General features: G+C 32.9%; 1 long non-coding RNA gene across 1 annotated transcript; it reads right to left on the bottom strand.

Moving 5' to 3' along the window:
- Window positions 1-2,836: 2,836 nt before the first annotated feature.
- Window positions 2,837-8,443, bottom strand: LOC135320695 (uncharacterized). The gene is made up of 2 exons (XR_010379956.1): window positions 8,022-8,443; window positions 2,837-4,355 (listed from the first exon to the last, which is right to left on the bottom strand). It is a non-coding gene; the product is annotated as an uncharacterized LOC135320695 (long non-coding RNA).
- Window positions 8,444-18,732: the final 10,289 nt, after the last annotated feature.

The raw sequence follows: 18,732 nt of genomic DNA, 5'->3' as shown, positions 1-18,732 counted from the left end.
TATATTATTTTTGGCCTTGCATAAGTTTGTGCTCCATTTCTTTACCTTTTATTTTAATATGATTGGCCCCTCAGGCTGAATATCCCCACCGCCTTCCCAGGAGCAGGAGGTGAAAAGATGGAGTCCTTCTTTGGAGTTTTGCTGTAGGCTTTTGCATAAGTAAAGCTGATAATCACACATGGGAACATTCCTGGACCTAATATGTGGTGGTGCACTTAATGCTTTTTAGATTTTTAAGTATCATAACTGCTGACTTCCATTGATCTTCACAAAATGAAAAATAGAAATAAGTTGTGAACAAATCACTCATAAACTCTTTAGCCACAGTTGAATCAGTCATTTCCTTGTGATGGCATTTTGGGAAAAGAGGGTTACCAATAAAGCAAAGTCCCTACTGGGAGAGTTTCAACCACCAAAACAACAAAACAAGTGTTAGATATGACACTTTCTTCTTAAGAAGGAGCCCTTAACATTGGCCAGTATATGATTTTTGTGTGTTAGTGTCAGTGTATGTGTGTCTGCATGTGTGTGTATGGACTAAATTATTAAATATCAGGGCTGCTGTTAATTCTTAGAATTATTTGTATTACTAGGAATAAAGAAGTATTCCATAAGGGCAAAGCATTTGCCATAACTTTTTGTGTCCTTTATTATAGTATTTTAATAATTTGTCAGAAAATTATATAGCTATATCTTTTTATTAATTATATAATTTATTGTAACTTCATAAACATTAACTATATAATTTATTACAATAATATTTATAATAACATTAGAAAAGTTTAAGGTGCTCAAATGTTTTATTATTTTGATATATAACAGAAATATGTGAGAAATTATCATTTAATATATTAAAAAATCAAATAAGGATAAAAATTAAAATAAATTCTTAAATGCTAAGTAGTACACACATTTCATGTTGTCATGGCAACCTAAATATCAGCGATCAACTGGAGCATCAGGCAGAATGACAGACAGCTTTAATGCATTTGTTTTAGAATCTTTGCCTCCTGTAGTGATAGTTTATGCATTTAACTACAATTTCATTCATGTATTATCATCTAATGAGTAGTATAAATGACTGTCAATGAACCAGATATGTTACTGTAGAAAATATATTTTTAAAAGACATGAAATCAAAGTGAATATTGTACAAGTACCATAAATGCAGAGTTCCTTCTCATCACACATTAATTAAAATATTATTAATAAAATTCTCTCAGTACAATGATTTTCAAACAGAATAACATATATTCAGCTCTTAAAATCATCTTTATATGAGTGTCCTGTTTTCCTGTGGAGTTTCAAGTTAAGTGACCATTTCTTCCTCTTTTGCTGTTGTCAATCAGCCACATATTCAAAACATAGAGCTTACACAGTCATTGTCAAATGAAGGGCCAATCCGAAGGAAAATAAAGAAAAATAATTATCACGGACATCCTTTGAAAGCAGAATCTAAATAGCCAAAACTAATGCCAAGTAAATGCAAGGTTTTTTTTTTTTTTATTTTTTCTCTCTCTCATTACTGCTGTGTTTCCTCTGAGAGTAAAATTCTTTTTAAAACTGCTATATAATTTTAGTTTTATTGAAAAGTCTCCAATTGATTCTAAATACATGAGAATTTACATCAACCTATCTGAGACTGGCCTTTGGGGGCAGGAAAATGGATATTTCAGCCTCTTGAGGTCTTCAGGGTTTTTACGAGTGACAAGATTACAAATGCTAATGTCATTGTCCTGGATGAGCATATCAGTGATTTGATATATGACATTCTGTTTTGAACCACTTGTTTGGGATATTGAGATTGAATGCTATTGCATCTATGTGATTGAAATTTTATTAAACTTTATTCTCCACCCCCCATATTCACAATCAAATGACGGGGGAAATATTAAATCCGTGGTTATAGACTATTTCATTATGTTTCATTGATGGATTTCAGACAAACACATAATCCTGATACTTATCACAATTAAGTCTCGATAAATGCTCTATCCTTGGTCACACTTTGGGGAAAAATATCAAAGTATTGTGAGAGAAGTCCTTAGTGTTTATGAATACTAGCTTTACAATTGGTAGCCTCCACTCCAGTGGTTGTGTTTTAGTGCCAGTCTAGCAGTTGTACATTCTTAAATAATGTCCTAGGATTTAAATTTCCTAATGTCCAAAATTACTAATTTTTTGGCTTCAATCACCAAATATGTACTGATGCATCTCTAATCTTTATTTCCAGATTAAAGAATCTTTGCATTCATCTTAATTTAATGTTAAAATAAATAGCAAGGTGAGTTTTTAGATTTACCAAATTCTCTGTAACTTACAGGTTACTATTTTAGTGGGTCATTTTAGGATAAAGAATAAGAGACTTTGTTCCATTCTAAAGAATGTGTTATTAACCCTTTAAAATAATAGAAAAATTTCAGTCTTTTCTCTTTAGAGCTTGAACTGAATGTAGGCATTAAGAAATAAAGAAATTGTGGTAACAATAGAAGTTACATATAGAAAAGTGAAGAAAATGATCACTTTTAATTCCTAATTTTAATGACTTTGATAATGATAATAACATAAAACTATAGTATAAAAGTCTAGATGTTCTAATAATTTAATGTATTTTATCCTTTAAAGCCTCCCTGATAATTCCATGAGCTAAGTTTCATTATTAATCCAATTTTACAATCAAGAAAACAGATATTAAGAATTTAAGTTACTTGTCCAAGATCACACTACTTATAAATGACAAACTTAGTATTAGAGCCAAAGGAGACCCGGCTTTTTACACTAGATTGATACTTCTTTGTCATAAATTTCAGACATCTTTGGTGTCCAAACATCACAAATTTCTCCCTGCTTCTTCTTAGTCTATACATTGCTTTTATCCTGCTACCTTTTGAATATATATGAACCAGAGTTTAGTTCTAAGATTTTATATTCTCACCTTGTACCTAGTTAACTTGTTAATGTAACTAGAGTAATTTACTTCACAAGGCAGCAATCTTTTGGAGATTAAGACATTTTTACTCCATATTATTCAGTGGCTGCTGGAGGCATATTGCCAATGATATTAAATCTTAAATGCGATTGAGCTCTGCAGTCATCACATAAGGTAATACAGCCAGACTTCCAAGTTTTCATGCTGTTGGGTGTAAGCCTCCTGGGAACCATGTGATAGCTCTGCCCTGTTTGCCATCAAGTAGAATCTCATAGAAATCAAACCCTTCTTGCATTTCATCCAAGAAAATTTGCAAAGACTTGTATACAAAAATTCTTCCCTTTAATGCATCAAGCTTGTAAATATCTTGTGAACTTGTTTGATGGCAAGTTGTTTTCCAAGGCAGGGCAAACTTCTTCAATGAGGAAAATCCATTTTTCAAAAAAAAAAAAGCATAAAGCAATAAAAAAGATCAACTTATATCACCTTTAACAAATAGAACTAGGGGACTTAAAGTTTTTCCTGAATGTTTTTCCTTTGACGAATGTCGTTAAATTTTATGTCACATATCTAAGGACAAAATGATGAGTTTTCATTCTTTGATTTACAAAGGCCTCTCATCTACTTCTGCTCTTCAACACACATGCCACTTTCCCCTTCATAGGACAGTATGGAAGAGAGTTCTGGATTTAGAAATAAGAGATCATGGAGTAATAGTCCTATTTAAAAAAAAGATCAACAATCGCTTAGGCTCCTACATATGGATATGTGTAATGCAGTCTTTCTTATACGCATAATGTGTTTTAAAAATAAGATACCACGTGCATAGTTCACACATAAAAAAGGAAGTCCTCTATATAAGTTTACAAATATATATAATGGATATTATGTATGTTTGCTTCTGGGTGTGTGGATGTGAAACTAAGTAAATGTATTCATATACACATATATATATATACACATACATATATATACACATATACATATATATTTATATACACACATTTACATATATATATTCAGTGCTGTTCCAGAAGGTAGATTATTTCCTACATTTTTCAGACATACTGGAGGTACAAATACACTAATAAACATTTTTCAAAGACATTAATCCATGCATAAAGTCTCTATCAGTTTAGCTATTTGCTTAGTTTCATCATTTATATTATAGTGGGCCTCATGATGTTAGATATGAATGCAATATGGTCTATTATGTCAGGCCCCAGTTTGTTAAACACTCCCAGTGAGCTGGTAACATTTTCAGAAAATTGCATTGTCATAATACTTGTCAACCACAAGCAAATATTAAGAACTTACTTCTTCATTGTGCATTGCTAATTGCAGGATAATTAGTTGAAGGGTTTTGTGACTTACAGAAGCAAAGTCCGTGATCTCTCTGGTATCATAGACACAGTTACATAACAGCCTTAGGAAATAGAGATAGGGAATGTTAATTAAAAATGAATATTTGGATAAGTACTAGAACAATATAAAACAGACATCCAGGAAGCTTTTCATATAGAAACACCAGAGAAGAATGCCATAGAGGTTTGAAAGATTTGGAAAAATTTTGTAAAGTGAGCTGGAAATTAGACATATATTTTTAAAGGAGGAAGGGATATTGATTTGGAATTGGATCAAACATCTACCTTCTTTATGTGATTTAAAGGACTTTTCAAACATTTCTTCTTCAATGATTTGATGAACTTAACAACCACAAGACAAGTTTTCAGTAATTCCTGTTAATCCACTGAAGAACTTCATTCTAACTCAACTATCCACATATATATGAGTTTTATGTTGTTATTAGCTTGTACTAGCAACCATCACCCATAGCTGAATAAATAATTGTACAACTATTTTGATGTCACAATTTACAATATTCTCACTCTTACATTTGAACCTCAATATAATGTGAGTTAAGGAGGACATGGTATATATTTTTTCAATTTTGCAGATGAGAAAAATGAGTATGGCATCTTGAATCAGATATACTTGATTTCAAATTCTGGCTTTATAACTTACCATCAATTTGCATTCCCATGCATTCTTCAGTATTTTTTAAATAAAATTGTTTTGAACAGTTAAATTAAATAGGGGAGGTAAAGCTGTTAGTACAGTCTAACAGATTAAGAAATGGTAGTTATTTTGTTTTAAATTTAAAGCGAACATTTTCTCACTCTGTCAAGTTGAATGCTAAATCTCAATCATTGAGGTATTTTAGAATTTTTGTATACTAGACAGTGTATTCATAAATATTCATGCAATTTAACTTTTAAACCCTGAGCTGTATGTTTTGGCACATATTCTATTCCCTATGTAATGACAAAGACATGAGAGTCCCAGTCATTAAGTGGAGTTAGGTGAGGCAGAAAGGAGAAATGACACTGATAAATAATTCCAGGCCATTTCTGTGAACCACAGATGTTTACATCAAGCTGATTAATATTTTCATAATTCACAATAGATTAATTTATTGTGGGTTGCCACCTCCAGCTCTTTTATAAATCAAATTATTAAAATTGTATTTAATAAATCATTTTCATTTTCTAAAAATATGTAAAAAATTTAGCTGTCATATTCACATATATTGTGAGTCCACAAAGGAAGATTTTTTGAACTCTAACTCCCATAATACAGAAAGAGATTTCATATATTGAAATACAGACAGCCTTTGAAAACATTTGTACATCATTATTAGATAATAAGTTTAAGGCAGGTGTCATCTTTTCATCTTTATCAATCTGATCAAGTTTGTCCAAATATTGGTCAAAAGAAAAATCTGAGTCTATAATCTTATTCCTGTCTCCTGCCCTGACAAAGGTTTAGTTTAGTTTCTTTAGAGACCTCTGTTGGAGGTACATATTTCTTGTTAACAACCTTCTTTCATCTCTCTATATATTTTCTTCTCTCACATTTTATGATTATAGTTTTCATATTATCTTTAAAATTATAAGCAGATTATTCAGAATGATTTTGTAATCAAGTAAGTTAATTATTCATACTTGACCCTAACTAGAAGCAAATCTATAAACTAAAAATGCTATTAAATAATTGATTTCCTGTCTTGTTTTAAGAGACCTGTTCAAACTGTGATTGTTAATTTTGCTGGAAATTTCAATTTAATCTCCTCTAAGATAGCATGAAGTTATTTTACTAGTTTCTTCTCTCCCCATCATAAGTTTTTAAAACAATTTTCTAAATGTATTATTGATGAACTTTACCTACCTATCTATCCATCTATCCCTTCCCTTCCTCAGGATTTAACTCATTTCTCATCTCCACCCTTCTGCTTATCTGTTGTGGACTGAATTGTGTCTTTCTAAAATTCATATGATGTCATATGATGTCCTAACCCCCAATGTGATTGTGGCCATACATAGGACAGTTATGAGGTAATTAGTTAAATTAAGTCATTAGGGTAGGACCCTAATCCCACAGGACTTCTGTCTTTATCAAAAGAGGAAAAGATACCGGTTCTCTCTCCATGTACATACAGAAAAGGGGACATATGAAGACACAGAGAGCAGATCATCATCTACAAGGCAGAAAGAGAGCTCTCCCAGAGACCAACCTGTTGGCAACTATATATCAGACTGCCAGCCTCCAGAATGGTATGGAAATAAGTGTGCCTGTTGTTTAATCCACCCAGTCTGTGGTATCTTGTTATAGCAGCCTGAGCAGTCTCAACCTAAGCAACCAATTTCTACCACCCTTTCAGATTTCTGTGTAAATATCACCTTTTCCAAAGCCCTTGCTATCACATCCATTTTCATCAACACCACATTACTAGACTTGCTGCATTTTTATATGTTCTAGCTAATACTGTTTTGGATTTCTGTCACCTGTGACTGATTTAGAAGCTTCTTCAGTTTAGAGACTGTTTCCCACCAATTAAACATCCTTAAGACCTATCACAGTGAGTGGTGAATGTTAGGCTACAAGAAATATTTGTTGAAGTGCATTTTTGGAGACATATCAGTACCTGGAAGGCTAGCTATCATAAAGTTGTCAAACAATTGCACATGTTCAATTTAACTTGAATTGAAATTCTAAAGACCTTTTTTATGTGATAAAATCATGGGGTTCTTCCCTCCAGTGAAGTAAAATAGCTACCAATGAGATTATTAATTATATTATGCTATATCAACTCAATATACATTTAAGTGGCCTCTAAAAATAATGATTATGAACTCTGTGTAGCATTGTGGAAACATTATAATAAAATGTATGTGAATTGCATGTAACATAATAGAAACATTATAATAAAATGGAAAAGACAGGAGGTGAAATTGCTCATGAACTATGATTCCAAGTGTTAACAGATTGAAACATGAGAATATTTAGAGAATAATAGTTATAACATGGTGTCAATATGAATATTTTCTCCATTTTCCAAATTTCTGTGTTGTTTTCTATTTTCACCATTAAAATATTAAATTTACTTAAAAACGCAAGGAAACTTGTGAGTAGCATAGATAATACGTATTAGAAGAATATGTGTTAAAAAGGTGAAATAGCATGGCAGCTGGACTCGTGGGCATGGGCAAACTGGATGGGGTTAAATCTCATATTTAATGCTTACTAGCTTGATGATCTTGAAGAAATGATTTGCATGCTCTGAGACTTCATCTCCTTGTCCTTTCAATGAGAAATGATATTAACATAATGCCCACCAAAGAACTAAGACTGCTGGAGTATCAGGAGTGCTCTTAAATGCCAGCTAATAATTTCCAATACAGTGTAAACTCTGTGAGGCTAGGGACCTGTGAATTCACTACTATAGATTAGTGCCTGGCATTTGGTAATTTTATAATACAACTTTACTTATAGATAAATGAATAAAAGGGTGAATGTAATGAAGCTAATAGAAAAGACTTCATAGAAAATCTAGGAATTTTGAAGAAAAGAAGAGCAGGACTTTATATACATATACTTGCATATCTATCTATAATTTCATTATATGCCTGATGTCTAAGCAGATAACTAAATAAACAAACACTTTTTGCTTCCTGAAGAGAATTAATCCAATTTTCCTTTAAGTTGTTTCCTGAGTAAGATAGTTTTTTTCATAAACGGCTTTAACCCATACCTTGTGATAATTTACTGTGTCTCTGTTCAGAATGATTTTCTTGTGATAGGTTAACTCAGGTTCTAGTAGAATCAGCCATGGTAAATATGTAAAATAAAATTACTGTAAGAAAGATGAATAACATTGGTAAGATCATTTAATATTTTTGGAAGAGAAAAAAAGCAGAAACTGCCTAAAACTTAGAATGCTCCTAGGAAAAAGCTGCATTCCCTGCTTTCAAAATCCTTCTTGCTACTTCTGCTCAGTGATGGCACTGAAATTCACTGATGCCTCTGCACACAGTTTTCTTTTTTCAACCTCAGGTCATATCACATTTACAGTTTACTGTCTTAAAAACACATCTGGAATGCACCCAGTGTATTGATTATCTCTCATATTTAAATTGAAAACTATAATGGACTTGGAAGTGAATAAACCAAGTGGTGGCCAGCTTTCTCTATCACTTTTTCTGTGTGTAGCACAGCAGATATATCTAAACATTTTCAGGATAAAAGGAGATTCAAGTGAGCCACTCAGTGATGTCATAATAAACTTCCTCCCCACGCACACATAGGAGTGTAACACTGACTTACATGTGTTCCAGGAGATAAACCACTCACCCATTCTTTAGGAAATAATTATGAATGGAGTAAGTCAAAGTGTGTCTCCCTGTCCCCTCTCCAGCCCTTATTAATATATTCATACATCTATTGATTCAAAAGGTTAGTCATTCAAATATATATACTATGTATTCATCACACATTTTCTCTATACTAAAGGGCTGTGGAATTTTTGCATTCCAAGAACTTACATTCTAACTGGGAGAGAGACACTGTAAATGAAAAAAAAAAAGTAAAGTAATTTCAGAATGCAAAAAATAAAAATGTAAAGAAGAAATAAGGGGGCAGAGGTATAGAGTGAGGATGTTTTCATGGCTATTTTAGAGCTAGTGTTCTGAATGTCTTCTCTTAGGGAGTTACATTTCAAGCTGGGGTGTGACAAATGGACACTCAGCCACAACAGGATATTGGGAGAAGAGAATGTCAGGCTTAATTTCCAAAGAGGATAGTGGCTTGAGGTTTCCAAAGAATTGAAGAAGAAAGGGAAGGAAGGAAGAGGGAGAGAGAGAGAGAAAGAGAGAAAAAGATGAGAAAAAGTTAGTGGGATTGAAGTAAACCATGACAAGTTTTATGGGGTGGATGTGAAGGAATAATATGGGTTCAATTTGGCCATGAAAAAGTCTTAGATATTCTTCTAATTTCAATTGATCTTCAGTGGAGCATTTTCTCTAAGGCAGTGATATTATCTATTAGATAATTTCTTAAAAAATTTACACACACACACACTACTCAAACATCTTTTGTCTTATGTAAAAGTTGTCTAGACACAGAGATAGGACACCATGTACTGAAAGATGTCCAAAGGAATCAATGTGAGAACTGAATTGTGAAAGCTTTGAGTTCCAGTCCAGATGAACAAGAGGAAAAAAGCACTTTTTAAGTATTTAAGTATTGGTGAATCAACTTTACAGTAACATTTTTTAAACCCTTGATTTTGTCAAAAAACATAAATATCAGCAAGATGCAACTGAAATTTTTTGACATCCCTGAAGTTTTAAACAGTCTAGACGTGTTTGCTTAAAGGTTGAGCAAAGGTTGAGAGGTTGACTTCTCATGTATCTGCATATATTTTATTTACTACAAATATAAAAATTTCTTGTATAACAGAAACAGAATAGAAAGTGGTTCCTCAAAAATATGTTGGTGTATATTTGTAAAATATCTACCATTTATTGGACTATTACACTGTTCTGCACATATTTTAATTTTTCAAGAATTCAGATTTGAGGAGGAGGGTAGAGTTCAGTGGTAGAGTGCATGCCTAGCATGCACGAGGTCCTACGTTCAATCCCGGACCTCCATTATACAAACAAACAAACAGACCAAATTACCTTGGTCCCCACTCACCTCAAAAAAAGATTGTGTTAAAAAAAATTCAAAATTTACATTGACACTAACAGGGAACTATTATCATGTTCAATTTCCTGTTGAAGAAAATGAGTTTCAGGGAGGCTCCCCCAGCTCATTTCAGATGGCAAATGTCGGGGTAGGACTAGATCTGAGCTCAGGTCCACCGAATTATTCTGCTGTCCCACACAGTTTAAACCATGGCTTCTTTCAAAGCATGCTTGAGTATTCAGCAGTAGAATGTGGGTTTCTTTTACTGTGTGGCTTACTCTGAAAACAGTAAAAGCACATAAAATTATGAAAAAGAGGAAAGAAAACATACATTGCTTTTTTGTAATTTTTTTAAACTACTCTATATCATTGTCCTCCTCATCCTCTTTTCTATTGTCCTTTCTTACTTAATGGCTTCAAACTTTCTTATGTCCCTTCTTCATGTCCTTTTTCATACTGTGCTTTGTTTCTTTGTGGCATAAGCCTTTATTCTTAGATCTACAGTCTTATAGTACATTTGTGAATATATCTTATTTTTTAAGAGAAAAATATATAATATATATATGATCATAGAATAGCAAACTTTATAGGACTCCTAAATCTATAATTTTATACAAATATTTTTGTCATTTTTAAGCTTATAAGCAAAATCTCCATGTGAATAGTATGTTTGCAAATACACAGACACCAAATATAAAATGATATAATTTGGAATTTTTATATATTAAAAGCTATGGAAATAAGCCAGAAGCAAAGTGCTTATAATTGTTGTCATGGCAGAGAGAAAGTTATGTAGTTTACATAGCCTCAGAGCATCTGTTATCTGAATATGAACCAAAAACACTCTTTAAAAGATCCTGGGCACATTAATGGAATCATGATTTCCCCTAAAAGTAAATAAACCTATAGATTAATATTACAGGAAACTGTGTAAGAGCATATAGTAAGATATTTATTCAATGTTATTTAAAAAAAAATACTACTTCTGTTCTACCACGTGAGGACATCCAAGTATCAAGAATTTGAGTGGAAAGAACAAAGGAAGAAAAAGAAATAAGTAGAAAAAAGGCTTGCAGTCAATTTTCCTAGAAGCAGTACCTTTTTCCTGGGCTTGGCACTTTATAAAATACAATTGTCTATGCCTGCTCTTCAAATAGAATCATTTATAAACATTGTGCAAATCCATACTATAAATTTCATAGCTCCTGCCAAAATTAAGGATATTTTCTTTGAAAAACACCTCATTTAATTGTTTAACTGCAAAATTAATGAAATTCAGAACATCTAAGAAAAATTACAAAACAAATGACTAACATATTTTATAGCACCTCCTATTCAAGAGATGGAATCTGCATCTCAGTTCTGTGAATCTGGGCTTGTCTATGACTTGCTTTGACCCAGAGAACCTGACAGAAGTAATGGTTATCTTTTTAAGTTGTTAAGTTTCCAGGTGTTTCTTTCATTCAACACAAAATAACTGATACAACACTGACCAACAGGAATTGGACAAAATTATTTCAATAAATTTTCCCTGACAAATTAAATATCAAGTGATATCTAGATATTAAGTTCACTATTCATGCCCCCTGCCAGAATGTGGCTTTCTTCACCTGTCTAGAAATTCTAGAGACCCTGAGCTGTGGTTGCTTCTTTCTTAGAAAGGATGGATGAGAGTGGACTAGCCTGCTTATTGGCCTTGTCCTCTGTCAGCCACATCTGAAGGTAGCTGCTCATCTAAAGGTGGGATTCTGCACTGTTCCTATTTATTATTTTCTCCAGAGCAGAAACTGTGGACCTATGGTTACATGTGATCACAATCCATGGAAGGACACATCACTATGGTCTTTTAAATAGATATAAAATGTCAACAGCCCTGGCTTATTAACACATACATGTCCTTAATAAAGGCTTAGGTAAAGATTGATCTTTGAGCTTCAAAAATGAAACAAAGAGCTATTGGAGGTCATCAATGAGAGGATGTGACTTCAGCTGACTCATGAGCTGGACCCACCAATCAGAGGCTCCTCAACCCCTCCCCTGCCCTTGCCATGTAACTTCTGACCACCTTTCCCACAGCTGGAGCTGTTTTCAAGGACACAGCCTTGAGAGAGCAATGTATGATGCAGACCATCTGGAAAGTACATGTGACTGAATCCAGTAAAGGCCTGCAAATAAACTTTTAAGATTCTGGTGGGCAGGTTCAGAAGTCTATTTGTCCCACAGCCACCCAAGACAAACCTCATATGTAACTTCCCATGCTTATTAAACCTGCCACCTACCAGTCTGGAGTGGTTTGCCTCTTTCTTCAGGCTCTCTTTGCCCTCCATGCATGGGGTCAGTTTTTGAAACAACAAGAGCAGCTTCATTTCTCTAATGTGGCTATTAGCAGAAACCATAGATTGAATAAAGCACATCTGGTTACTACCTCCATCTACCTTAGATGGTGGAGGAAGAGGGTAAAGGATAAAGGGCTCCTGACTTGAGTCCATGATGTTTGTAGAGAGGAGATTGCTCACTGCTTGGTAGTGAGTTCTTGAGTGCAGTATCTCAGCTTTACTACTTCAGACAAAGGCAGTGATTTTCGTAGGGAATGGCTGACAGCTGCAGCACTGATTCCACCAGGTTTCCAAGGAAGAGAGGCTGAAGTATTATGCTTTTAAGTGGCCAGGTGGGTTGCTCAGAGTTTTTTATTTATTTATTTATTTTTTTAAGCAGTAGGTCTCCACCTGGAGTAATTCATCCCTGGGACATTTGGTAAGATCTGCAAAGATTTTTGATTGTCATACTAGGAGTGCAATGCTATTGCGATCTCGTCTAAGATGCTGCTAAATGTCATAAAATGTACAAGTCAGCATCCCTCCTCACTCCCCCCTACCACAGACACACACACAAGCACAATTCCGTCCAAAATGGCAATAATGCCAAAGTCCAGAAACCCTGGTCTGGAGGAGATAGGCCTTCCTTCCCAGATCAGGAGCACACAGGTAGTTTTTGCTCTCAGTCTTTCAAATTGTGTAATTAAATCCCAATGACACTTCTATAATTGAAACAGAATGGTTGTGCTTAAATTTAAACTACTCTATTATAACGAAATAATGTTATCCTATTTAAAATTTACAGGGAACAGATTTCAAATGATTTAGGGAAGAATCTGTTATTCAAAGGGAAACAATAGGCCCAGGTCCCCAGTGTGGGATTCCATGAAACAATTTACATAATACATTTACCATTTAATATAATAAACCCTCACTTATTATACAATTTTAGTTTTATAAAGAAGCTTTCATGTACCTTGTTATTAACAATAGTCCCAAATCACTGCTTTAAAAACTCATCTGTTACCGAAGTTGTAAATGAATCATTTCCTTGTGATGTCAGGGATCTTGGGGCCCATAAAAGGAATTTTTTTAGTGTCTATCAGAGTACACTACAAAACAGATATCATTAAGCATATGAAAAACAATATAATGCCCTTGCTTTTTGAGAAGACTTAGAAGAAAACACTTATTTAATGAGATCCTCACACTGAACATTATACAAAGATATGTGTAGCTTAATTAGGATTAAATATAAGCCTTGTTTAAGTTGTAATTTAAATTATGCTTTTATGTTAACTTTTTTAAAAATTTATTTATGTGTATTTCTGAAATTTATTTGGATGGATATTTAGTTATATCATATTTACTCCTCTCATTCTTTCTAAAATAGAATCTAAAATAGATTGAGGGTTGTTTATCATCTGAAAGTTAACACTCAAACTATAGATGATTTTTAGCTCCTTACGCCATTCATTTTTCCCTCCATTGTGAACTGGCCAAATGCTGTAGTTATTTAGAAGTCTTTTCCATTGTCTCCTGGAGAGAGTGAAAAGAAACAGAAATGGGATAGGAGAAATTAGCCTAACGCATTGACTTTAGAAGAAATAAATGTGAAAGCTGTTATTGTACAGTTTTGCAGTTGGATAACTATTGTATAAAGTGACAGAAAACCAATTTTTATAGAAGTTTTATACCATTAAATGTATACTTAATTTTTTTTGAAATTCTTGTTTTTCCCTTTGTTACTTACAGATCAAAATTTATAATAAGTGCTTTTTGTTATTTTTTCTTCTCCATGAAAGTCATTTTGATAATTAGTCAGTTTATTACTGTGTTCCTTGATTTTAAGTTATTTCTGCTTCTTCATTACCTTGATTACATTATCTTATACAGTGATCCAAAAAACTGCTCTTACCCCTTTTATTTACTGATTGATAAGGCAGTGAATATAGTTAGCAGAAATTTTGTAAAAACTGAAGTGTGTCATGCATGTGGAAGGATTTAATTTTATTTTTCTTGAATCTATATCCTGACATTGATGTTGTCATTCAAAACTGCTTTAAGCATTGCTTTCTAAATTCTTACATTTATTCAACAAATATTGAATACATATAACACATCAGAATGTCCTTAGACAAAGGGATATAATGATTAAAACAAAATATGCCTGCCTCCACGAAACTTGCATTATAGCATCCTCTATCCTTCTGATTATGGTGTTTCTCTTGATTCTTTCTCAATCTATGCATTCATCTTTTTAACAAATATTTATGGTGTTCTTATGTGCTTGGCTTTGTTCTACATGTTTGGCACATAATGGTGAGATGATTACTATCTTCGTGGTTTTTAAATTAGAATGGGGAAATGAATATTATATAACAAAGGCAGACATGAATACAAAATAATGACATTTTAAGTACTAAGAAAGAGACAAGTGCTTTGTAAGAAAACAATCTGGGTAGCAGATTCTTGTATAGAATATGCAGCCCAATATTGTCCTTAAAGAAGTAAATCAACCTGAGAGCTGAGTGAAGAGAAGGAAATAGCCATGCCCAAGAATTCAAATTCATGTTTTTCTGATAGAATATCATCACATTTAAGTACTGAGATGGGTAAAAGTCACAGTCTTCAGTACACCAGAGTCCAGTGCAACTGAAATTCAGTGAATAAAAGGAGAGAAAGATATTAGAAGATGCTGGGTGGTGGCCCTGATGCTGAAGATCAAGAAGGTGTTTTTTGGAAATATAATTATCAGGAATTGGTGATTTTTTGTATGTGAGGACTAAGGAATACAGAAGTATCAAGGATGGCCCCTAAAATCTGAGCTTAAGCAGCAAAATAGGGGACATAGTTTATGGAAGGAGTGAGATGAGTTTGCAAAATGTGTTAGAGACACCCTTTCTGGCACTAAAGCAGAGATGTCAGGTGGAAAGCTGAGTATAGGTCAAACTTCAGAGGAGGTGATCAGATTGAAGTTAGAGGTATAATGAGAGATATCTTGGGCTGCAATTATAAGTCATAAAAACAAAGAGTGTCTAGAGAAGATACTTCCAGTATAGATTCAATAGTAAGGTTTGAGTAGAGGAATAAAATCTGGGAGCATGCACTAGGAAATGGAGATACAGAAAAAATAGAACAAAGCTTTGACTTCTAGGGGATTAAGGTCAAGCTGAAGAGATATACAAGTATCTGAATAGTTATATGATAAAGGTATGTACTAGCTACTAATGGAGCACAATGGAGGAAACATTTAATTCTACTGAGGGTAGTTCAGAGGAGTTACAGAAGGATAATATGGAGCAATTCTGAAAAATCTTCAAAATAAATAACAAGCTAATAGGACACAGGGAAGAACATTCTGAGCAAAGGATTTGAGATTAAAAAATTCAAAGCATTTGAACAATTGTAAATAGTTCAGCTTAATTACACGGTTATAGCTTGTTTCACAATTCAAGATTTAGGTTAACCTTCACTGATGTACCTTTCCACCTGCATTTTACATTCCTGTAGTAATTAACAAATCATATTGCTTTTGCCCTCTCATTGTCTGCATTAATATTTTCTCTTCTGGCTTGTCTTTAATCTGCACACTAAAAAGAGGAGCGTAATTCCTTTTTATAAGCAAATGCTCATGCAGTTCTATGCAAAGAGCAGATGGCCTACAAATGTATCATTTTCTAAACAACTGTATTCTTGTCCCTTTGTCCTTGGTGGAGATGGAGGTAAAACTTTTAATTAGTGTGAAAACCAAAATAACTGTATCCAAAATATTACAACATATCATTCTATCCTATCTGTGATGCCCTGATGTAAATAAAACAATTCAGTGATCTGAAATTAACCTGTAATTAAAGTGTTGAGAATCAATCAGTACAATTTAAGTTTCATTAAATTCAAACACACTCAAAATTGAATCAATTTATTAAGCTTACTTATTTCCCAGCCCCCAACAGACACAATATTACCAACATGTAACAAGTTCACATATAAACAGCTTCACTATTCCACTTACAGAAGTGAGACTACAACTTCCCAACTAGAATAAGGTACACTCTAAATGCAAATTAAAAGCAAGACAAGACACTCTAAATTGGAGATCTGCTTGCTGTTGGTGAGAATGCCTTGAAGTATTGTTTTTGATCTATATGCAAAAGTATAGGGACACACACTTGTCAAAAGAGAATACAAAGTTCAATCTAACTGATCCATCTTGTGCAGATTTTCCCTTCATTCAGTGCAAATTTAAAATGTATAAATTATTTTGATCAGAATTCAACAATAAAATCTTAACTCAAAAACAAAAACAACAGAAGTGTCTTGTTCACACAATGCCTGTGTGTCTTTGAAAAAAGAAAACTACCTGGAAGCAATCGTCTCTGTACCTCTCTGCCAATTTTGGTTAACAGATTCCCTCTTCTTGACTTGGAGCAACTCTCTTAGAATCATAAATTGTGAAAATGAATTGCACATTAAAGGTTCTGGCACCCGAGGACCTTGAGTTTTCCAAATTATGTTTTTCAAGACATTTAACTAAATGCAACTATTGTGTAAGGAGACGGTAGTTGTCAATATGAACACTTCAATAGAGTAGAAGTAGTCATGTTGAAATTTTTGCATTCAATTATTCATTCTATTTTATGTGATAACACATAATCTATGAATTATTTGTTAACTATCACAATTAAATTTGTCAGTTTTTTTTGTTAAACCACTACCAAAAACAGCAATGACTAAACATGCTTTTATAAGGATCAATCAACCAATGCAGTTTAACACATGATCCATTAGAACCTCTCTTTTCAAAGCCTGGAGTTCTTTGACAGGTGCAAAAAATGTACATACTGTATACATTACAGAAGAGATCTTACAAAATTCTATCAATAAATATCCACAAAACTATTGCATATCACTGCTAAAATTCAGTTTCACTATTCTGTTGAAAAAATTCCATTGGTTACATATCTCATTTAAGTGTTGGAAAGAATACTCCATGACTTCTAAGAAATGATGGACAATCTGAATTAAATAGCTAATTAACTTAAAATCAAAACTATAAGTTACATATTTGATAAAAGTAATCTATATGTGTGCTTATCACACTAATATAATGTAGAATAAGATGGCTATAATTGTGGAAGACTAGATCTACAGAGGTAGTAAAATGGTCCTGCTAGCTAGTAAATCTGATTATTAAAATCAGGAAGGAATAAGAAGAAAGTAGGGAAGAGAGGGAGAGAGGAAGATGAGAGGGAGTGAAAGAGAAAAAGGAGGGAAGGAAGGAAGGAAGGATTTGTAGTCAAACTGTTACATGTCAGGCCCTAAAATACATTCTTTCCTCAATTCCATGAATTCACTTATTACACAATATTAACAAACTACTTAAAGAATGAATCAAAACCATATAAGATATTATTTCTCATGTAATGGAAAAATAATACTATGAAGCAAATTAAAACTAATAGTGTTAAAATATTCAAAGCCTTTCTAATGATAAAAACTTTAAATATAAAGTATTTTACTTCAAAAATGCTTTCAGAGATGTTATCAATGGTGAGAGGATGTATATATCATATATAGTTTTCTGTTTATGAATTTGATTATATTATAGCAATGGAACAGTGTAATATTAAATTTAAAAAATGCATATCAATTGAAGATATAAATTAACCTCAAATTTGGGTTGTAAATAATTTTATATTTAGCTTTCAGTTTTCTTTATGTTTTTATATAATTTCAGGAAAATAATTATCATACATAAATGTACAGATCTGAGTCTTTATCTAATATGTCTCAATCTCAAGAGTTCTAAAACCCCTCAATTTCCTTCTTTCCTTTCTCCTTTTCTCCCTTCTTTCCTATTCCTTTATTGGTAATTTGGGGTATAAAAGTTAATTGTTGGCAATATTTTATCAGAACTTATATTGTGAATGAAGGATGAAAGATATATACATATATACACACACACATATAGTGATGATCCAACTTGGAATAAATATTTCCATATTTCTATGAAAAATTGTGAATGAATTTAACGATAGTATGTTATTCCTTAACATTTTTCATAATATACAGTATATGTACTTACAACTTTATACTGTGAACTTAATTGTTTAATATCTACCTTCATGCATGGAAGAGTTTTTATGTTATTATAAAGCATACTTTAATAATGTGATAAAGGAGAATGACATGGTGTTAAGAAATTATGTTAATGTAATGGGCTTTATGAATTCACAAATTAGCTGAGCACTGAGAGTGATTGGAATTAGATAGGCAAATCTCTTGAGGGGAGTAGGGCATTGATGTGTAAAAGATTATTCCTGAGAGTGAGAATAGCATGTGTATGGCCCTGTAGCATGAGGGAACATAGTAAGTACGAGGATTGTAAGAAGTATATCTATGGTAATGATCATGAAGGTGAACAAGGAGTGATTTGAGGCAACTAACAAGGGTAAG

The sequence above is a fragment of the Camelus dromedarius genome, unplaced genomic scaffold, assembly GCF_036321535.1.
Source record: "Camelus dromedarius isolate mCamDro1 unplaced genomic scaffold, mCamDro1.pat HAP1_SCAFFOLD_114, whole genome shotgun sequence".
In the NCBI taxonomy this organism is placed as follows: domain Eukaryota; kingdom Metazoa; phylum Chordata; class Mammalia; order Artiodactyla; family Camelidae; genus Camelus; species Camelus dromedarius.
This window is presented reverse-complemented; position numbering and strand designations above follow the sequence as displayed.